We start from the raw sequence: 6,984 nt of genomic DNA, 5'->3' as shown, positions 1-6,984 counted from the left end.
CAGGACATTGAGCCCTGTGATGGTTAAGATTGTGTGTCAACTTGGCTGGGCCCACATCTGTATATAAACAGACGTTCTGGCTTTTCACTCTCTCTGGATCCTGCGACCGCTTCCTGTCGTCTCATCTCCTGTTCTTGGGACTTAAGCTGTCAGCTTATCTGCTGAACCTGGGATTCGTCGATCTGCACAGCCTGTGAGTGGGAGCCCTGCTCTCCAACCTACTGATCTTGGGCTTGCCAGCTTCTGCAGCTGTGTGACTTGGGAGAGGCCTCTACCCTGATCCATGGACTTGGGACGTTCTAGCCTCTACAATCACTTGAGCTGTTTCCTTGATATAATCTCTTCCTACATATATATTTATACACTTTACTGGTTTTGCTTCTCTAGAGAATCCAGCCTAAGACAAGCCCTTTATAATCCAGGGAAAAAATGTACTGAAAACTGAATGAAGAAGGCCAAAATATATTCTCACTAGTTCAGTGGTTCTTGGCTGAAAACTATTATTAAGGCAGCTTTGGCCACGTCAACTTTTGGACAGACTCATCATACTGTTGACTCATATTAAGCTGTCCTGGTTTTAAAACCATACATCTTTGTTCTTTGTGAGACTGCTAAGAAACATCTCACCTTTCATGTCCCTCCTTCTGCTGTTAGGATTTAGATTCCAGAGAAGGACATTACATCTGTTGAGTGAGCTCTGGCACGGTCAGGGCCCAGTACTGCTGGCTGCCCCTGCTGGTCAGGGGCGCAAAGCTGAGCATGAAGAAGTGCAGCCGGGGGAAGGGCACCATGTTCACAGCCACTTTGCAGAGGTCTGCGTTCAGCTGGCCTGGGAGACACAGGCAGGTGGTGCATGGTGGCCAGCACTAGGTAGTTGAGGTCACCATATGTACGGGCGGTCAGTTTCAGAATACGGAAGCAAATGTTGTGCAGGGCATCATTGTCAATGCAGTAGGTTTCATCTGTGTTCTCCACCAGCTGGTGGACAGAGAGGGTGGCGTTGTAGGGTTCAACCACGGTGTCTGACACCTTCGGAGAAGGCATGACGCTGAAGGTGTTCATTATGCGGTCAGGGTACTTCTCCCTGATCTTGCTGATGAGCAGTGTGCCCATCCCAGACCCTGTGCCACCCCCCAAAGAGTGGGTCAGCTGGAAGCCCTGGAGACAGTCACAGCTCTCAGACTCCTTCCTCACCACATCCAGCACCGAGTCCACCAGCTCTGCTCCCTCTGTGTAGTGTGGCCCTTTGCCCAGTTATTGCTGTCACTGCTCTGGCCTGCCAGAGGGAAAGGGACTTCATCAGTCACTAGTGATTGTATTAAATTCTTTCTTATCTTAAACCACTTAATATAGACCAATGAGTCAGCACTCAGATGAAGTTATTTCAAGTTACCACCAAAATGACCCAGACATTAAAATATGTGGTCGTGGGTATAATGATAAATAAGGAAGGCTAGGACACCTGGCTATTATAAGTTGAAAGGCAAATATTTTTCTAGCCTATATGAGGACTAAGCTGGTCCACAACTGGATGTTCTTCATACTGCCTTCAGTAGCCCTACCCTGCCCAGTGAGCTGCCCAGTGTAAAAGGAGCCCACACCATTCAGCTATGCAGTCACTTACCGAACACGAAGTTGTCCGGCCTGAAGATCTGGCCAAATGCCCAGACCTGACTCAGTCCATGGTACTAGGCTCCAGATCCTCCAGGATGGCCCGTGGTATGAATTTGTTACCTGCACAGAGCAAAAGCTGGAATTAGACCTATGGCTAGCAAAGTGATCACAGGAGAAGGCTGTGCCCCACCCATGTGACTTTCCCGTCAGGGTTCATCAGAGAAAATTCCAGCAACTGAGACAAAATAGGAGAACAGAGTTTTTCTGCTTTCAAAACGGATACATTTAGCATGTTCAGCCATGTCAAACAAGCAGGAGTTTTAAGGAATGATACAGTGTATTCTTCAGCAGTTGGCATTAAAATAAGTGCAAGAAGCATTTCTTTGTCACATGGATGTTCTGAATACGTAAGTTTCCACAGTATGAAAAGCAAGGTTGATTAGACAAAAACGTTCAAATAATTACCAGCAGCTTCATTGTAGTAGACATTGATTCTCTCCAGCTGCAAGTCACTGTCGCCATGGTAACTGCCAGTGGGGTCAATACCATGCTCATCGCTGATGACCTCCCAAAACTGAAATTAAAAAGAAGGAAAAGGAATGACATAATAGTGTGGTCTCCTAAATGTCACTCACCATGGCCATTTTCTTCCTCCTTCCTCCTTGAACAGCGCCCATTGTGGTTAGATAGCTAGTGAGTCCTGGGCAGAGACAAAATAGCTGCATGCTCCCGTTTCCTCCAGCGGCTGCTGCTGCTGCTCAGGGGCTGGGAAATCCGCAGTGCATCAGCCATGTTATGGCGACAGACTGAAAGCAGGGAGTGGCCCTGCAGGAGGAGGTGGGCTCTGCGGTCCCCTCCTGGAGGCAGCCTTGAGCGCAGGCAGGAGGTCTCCTCTCCTCCCCAGACAGGGCTGGATGTCGGGGTGTCCCCACATATCAAGGTGGTTCTTGCAGGATGACAACCAGGTAAGCCTGCCCTGGCTGCCATGAAACCCCACCCAGACCTCCTGAGCAGCACAGACTGATGCCTCTGACTGACAGGCACCGACCACACCAGGGGCTGGGGGAGAAGGGCAGACAGGGTGGGGCGACTGGGGGGCAGTGGAGGAGCTGGCCCTGGTGAGGGCGATGCAGGAAAGGGGCAGGGAGGCTGCGGGGGGAGAGAGGGCAATATGGCGGTCTTGAAAGAGACCTGGATCTCGCACAGACACGCCCACACCTGCAGCAGGCTGGCTCCTCACACACACTTGGTTGGTGATGCACAGCCGCGTTACATCAACCCCTGCCTCCCCGAGACACCAAACAAGACCCTCATGGTACAGATTGTCATTTCTAGATGGTGCCCCTGCTGAGATAATTTATCTAACATCCTCTTCTGTGCAGCTCTGCAGTCAAAAAAATCTGGACTTAGATAAGGAGAAACTTTGTTCAAAAAGACTACTGCAGTAGGAAAAATGCTCCCATCTTAGAAATCTACAAGTGTCTCAAAATCAAGCAAATGAAGGTTTTTCTTTTATAGGAAGGAGTAAGGACTAGCTGGAACTTTGTGGGGGTGGTGGGCAGGAGGGTGAGAATATGCTGGTGGCAAAATTGAGGGCTTCAACTGGAAATAGTTTTGTCTGTGATCCCTCATTTCTCAGAATAAGCTATTAAGGTGGATGATCAGTGTAAAGTTGGGGGTCAGAAGAGTTCAAGAGCCTATGGGGAGGAGAGAAGCCTGACTAAAGTTTGGTCAGGCCAAAGCTGAGGGTGAGAATTGGGCAACTGTGAGCACTTGGCCAAGTCTCCTCTTGTTTCAGACAAAGCCTGTCCTTAAACCCTGTTAGGGATGGAATCAGAGTCACTGTGAGGTTGAGGTTGGTCCAAATATTTTTCTAGGGTGGACTGGCCTTCACTCTTATTGGCCTTGAAAGTGTATCAACTGCTGGGCATGCTGTCAGACTGACAGCTAGTGGAGAGTCTTGGAGATCAGGCATTTACACAGTGGTTAAGAGCTGGGCTGCTAACCGAAAGGTCAGCAGTTTGAACCCATCAGCTGCTCTGTGAGAGAAAGATGTGGTAGCCTGATTCTGTAAAGATTTACAGACTTGGAAACCCTATGGGGCAGTTCTACTCTGTTCTATAGGGTTGCTATGAGTCAGAATCGACACAACGGCAGTGGTTTTTTGTTTTTTTTTTAATACCTAAGAATATCACATCCCTGGCTGGCACAAGCAGTTTGTGATTAGCTGCTAACCTAAAGGTTGGCAGTTCAAACCTACCCAGCAGCTCTGCAGAAAAAAGGCCTCACAAACTGCTTCCATTAAGATTACAGCCAAGAAAACCCTATGGAGCAGTTCTACTCTGTAACACATGGGGTTGCTGTGAGTCAGAATCGACTTGACGGCAATGGGTTTAGTTTTTTTGGTTGTATACCTAGCAATATAAGAAAAAGTGACTAAAGGTTGAATAAAGAGTAAAACCAAGATTTGAGAGGTGAAGGGAGCCAGTCAAGATTTCAGGACATGGGAACCAAAGCATCCTTAGTTAGTAGAGTGGGGATGGTTGTGCAATTTGACAAATTTTCTGTTTCAGTCTGCATATTTTCAGTGATGGCATAGACATCAGAGAGACTTCAGGGACATGTGCACAGTGGTGACTTCTAACTGCTGCACGAGTGCCCCCTTGGGAAGCCAGAGTCATGTTCCTGTAGTTCACTGTTATTTCCCGGAGCGAAGCATGGAAGATGTGGGAATTCTGGCAAACTTCCTGAGTGACCCCCACAGCAGCCTCTCCAGGCACTAAGGTTGCCCATACATCATCTGCTGGTTTAAGTCCTTTAAGTTTCCTCCCAATCTCTTAGCTTCCTGCTCTGAGGATTTTTGACAACCTGGTGTAACACGTTTCTGTAGACCTTTTGCATTGTGTAGTGTCTGGAAAACTAAATCAGAGGTGATAGAGTGGTTAAGGTGAGAAAAGAAGGCAATCTTTTAAAGACTGGGTAAGAACTAGATAACAGGATCCAGTTCAATTAGCAGGCAGATACCAACAGGCACAGCTGCCAAAAATAAAATCTATCTCATTAGGGCTTTCCAGGGTTCATGGAAATAACTGTCCTGTGGATTTACATCTTGGAGTATGGAACTTTATAATCTAGGGAGGAAATGCATTCAGAACTGAATGAAAAAGGCCAAAATACGTTCTCACTAGTTTGGTTGTTCTTGGCTAAAAGTTATTATTAACACAGCTTGGCCACATCAGCTTTTGGACAGCCTCACCATGCTGTTGACTCATTAAGCTTTTCTCCTTTTAAACCCATACATCTTCATTCCTTGTGCTGCTGCTAAGCAACATTTCACCTTTCCTGTCCCTCTGCTGTTAGGATTGGGTTCTAGGAAGAACATTCCATTTTATTTACTCTAGTTACCCAGTTGGGCTACCCAGTCAGAATCTGTTGGAAGCTGATTCTGTTCTCCATGAATAATGAGATAATAATTTACATGTTGCGAGCACCTAATATGTACCAGGCTGAGAACTTTATATGCATTTTTCACTCATTCGACAAAAACCTTCAGGGTAGTTGTTATTGTCCACATTTGACAGCGAGGAAACAAGGCTTAAAGAGGTTATTTAATTTGCCCAGAACAATAGTGTTAATAGGTGGCAGAGCAGAAATCCAAACTCTGAAATGCCCACCTGTAGAACCTGTGGTGTGTGTTTGCTTCAAGGTCCGTAACTTCTCATTATCCACAAATGTGCGTGCTTGCCGTGGACATCTTCAATACAGTCATGCCGAACGGGGCAGGGTTGTACCTAGCGCCCACCAAATGTCCTCCACACTGGCTCCTGGGAACCACCAAGTCCTGCTTCAGATGCTTTAATAACTCATTTTATGATCTCACCTGGGTGGAGAGCTTGTATTTCCTTCCCCTTTGGAAAACCAGGACAACATTACCCTGTTCTGGCACCACCTCAGTGGCAGAAGTCCTCAAAGTGGACCTGTGGATACCTGTCACTTTCCCCTGGGGTGTAATCCAGCACAGCAGGAGCCTTTAATTTGTTTAAAGCAACTAGGTGCTCTGTCATAATTATTTAGCTACGTGAAGTGTCCATCTTTCTCTTCTAAATTATCAGCTACTTTTTCAGTATGAAGATTATTCTACGAAAAAAAAGAAGTAATGATAGCAACACTTATTGACTACTTACTGGATGCCAGGCATTATCCTAAGCATGTCATGTATTGATCACTTAACCCTCACGTCTCCTCTGTCTCAGGTATCTGTTGCTACATAACAAACCATCCCAAACTCGGTGGTTTAAAATGGTAATCATGCATTGTCTCCCATGGTTTCAGTGGGTCAGGAGTTTAAACAGGGCACAGTGGGAAAGACTTGTCTCTGCTCCTCAATGACTGGGGCCTCAGTTAGAAGACTTGAGGACTGGGAGCTAGAATCATCTAACATTCCATTCACTCACTTTCCAGGCTGATGCTACCAGTTGACTGGGAACCTGGTTGGGACTGTTGGCCACCTGGCCTCTTTATGTGAGTCTGGGCTTCCTCACAATATTGTTGGCTGGGTTCCAAGAGCAAGACAGCTAAGTGGAAGATGTGTTGTCTTTTATGACCTAGGCTCAGTCATGCAGTGTCACCTAAACCACACTCTCCTGGTCCATCCAGGTCCATCCAGGTCCAAAGCGGAGAGAGCACAGACCTCACCTCCAGATGGAGAAGGTCAGCATCACGTTGCAAGAAGAACATGGGAGATAAACTGTCATGGCCACCTTTGGAAAATACAATCTGGCTCATCCTCTAAGGTAGGTACTAATATTGTCCCTGTTTACAGATGAAGTAACAGATGCACAGAGAGGTTAAGTAAGTAGCCCAAGACCATTTAGCACACTGCAGAGGCAGGATTCAGACCCAAACTATCTGCTTCATATTTTTAACCATGATTCTCAGGTTTCTTTACATCATCTACCAATATATCTTCCTTGTTCTTTTCACTCTGAACATAATTGACTGACAATCATAAACTTTAAATTTTTCTTTTTTTAAATTTTTTTAATTGTACTTTAGATGAAAGTTTGTAGAACAAATAGTTTCTCATTAAACAGTTAGTACACATACTGTTTTATGACATTAGTTAACAACCCCACAACATGTCAATGATCTCCGTTCTCGACATTGGGTTCCCTATTACAAGTTTCTCTGTCCCCTCCTGCCTTCTAGTTCTTGTCCCTGGACTGTTGTGCCCCATTAGTCTCATTTTGTTTTATAAGGCTGTCTAATCTGTGGCTCAGGAGTGACTTCATTACTGAGCTAACAGGGTGTCCAGGAGTCATACTCTCAGGGTTTCTCCAGTCTCTGTCAGGCCAGTAAGTCTGGTCTTTT

At 46.2% G+C, this 6,984-nt stretch overlaps 1 long non-coding RNA gene and 1 pseudogene across 1 annotated transcript in view; one reads left to right on the top strand and one right to left on the bottom strand.

The window, feature by feature from the left end:
• Positions 1 to 508: 508 nt before the first annotated feature.
• Positions 509 to 2,356, bottom strand: LOC101340501 (tubulin beta-2 chain-like; annotated as a pseudogene).
• Positions 2,254 to 6,984, top strand: part of LOC111822653 (uncharacterized) — a 16,616-nt gene continuing 11,885 nt past the window's right edge. Inside the window, exons 1-2 of the long non-coding RNA XR_002825794.1 lie at positions 2,254 to 2,579; positions 6,271 to 6,407. This is a non-coding gene — a long non-coding RNA (uncharacterized LOC111822653). The remainder of the gene's footprint in view (positions 2,580 to 6,270; positions 6,408 to 6,984) is intronic.

The sequence above is a fragment of the Trichechus manatus genome, unplaced genomic scaffold (genome assembly GCF_000243295.1).
Source record: "Trichechus manatus latirostris isolate Lorelei unplaced genomic scaffold, TriManLat1.0 scaffold00188, whole genome shotgun sequence".
In the NCBI taxonomy this organism is placed as follows: Eukaryota; Metazoa; Chordata; class Mammalia; order Sirenia; family Trichechidae; genus Trichechus; species Trichechus manatus.
The sequence above is the reverse complement of the archived record's forward strand: the minus strand, read 5'-3'. Positions and strand labels throughout refer to the sequence as shown.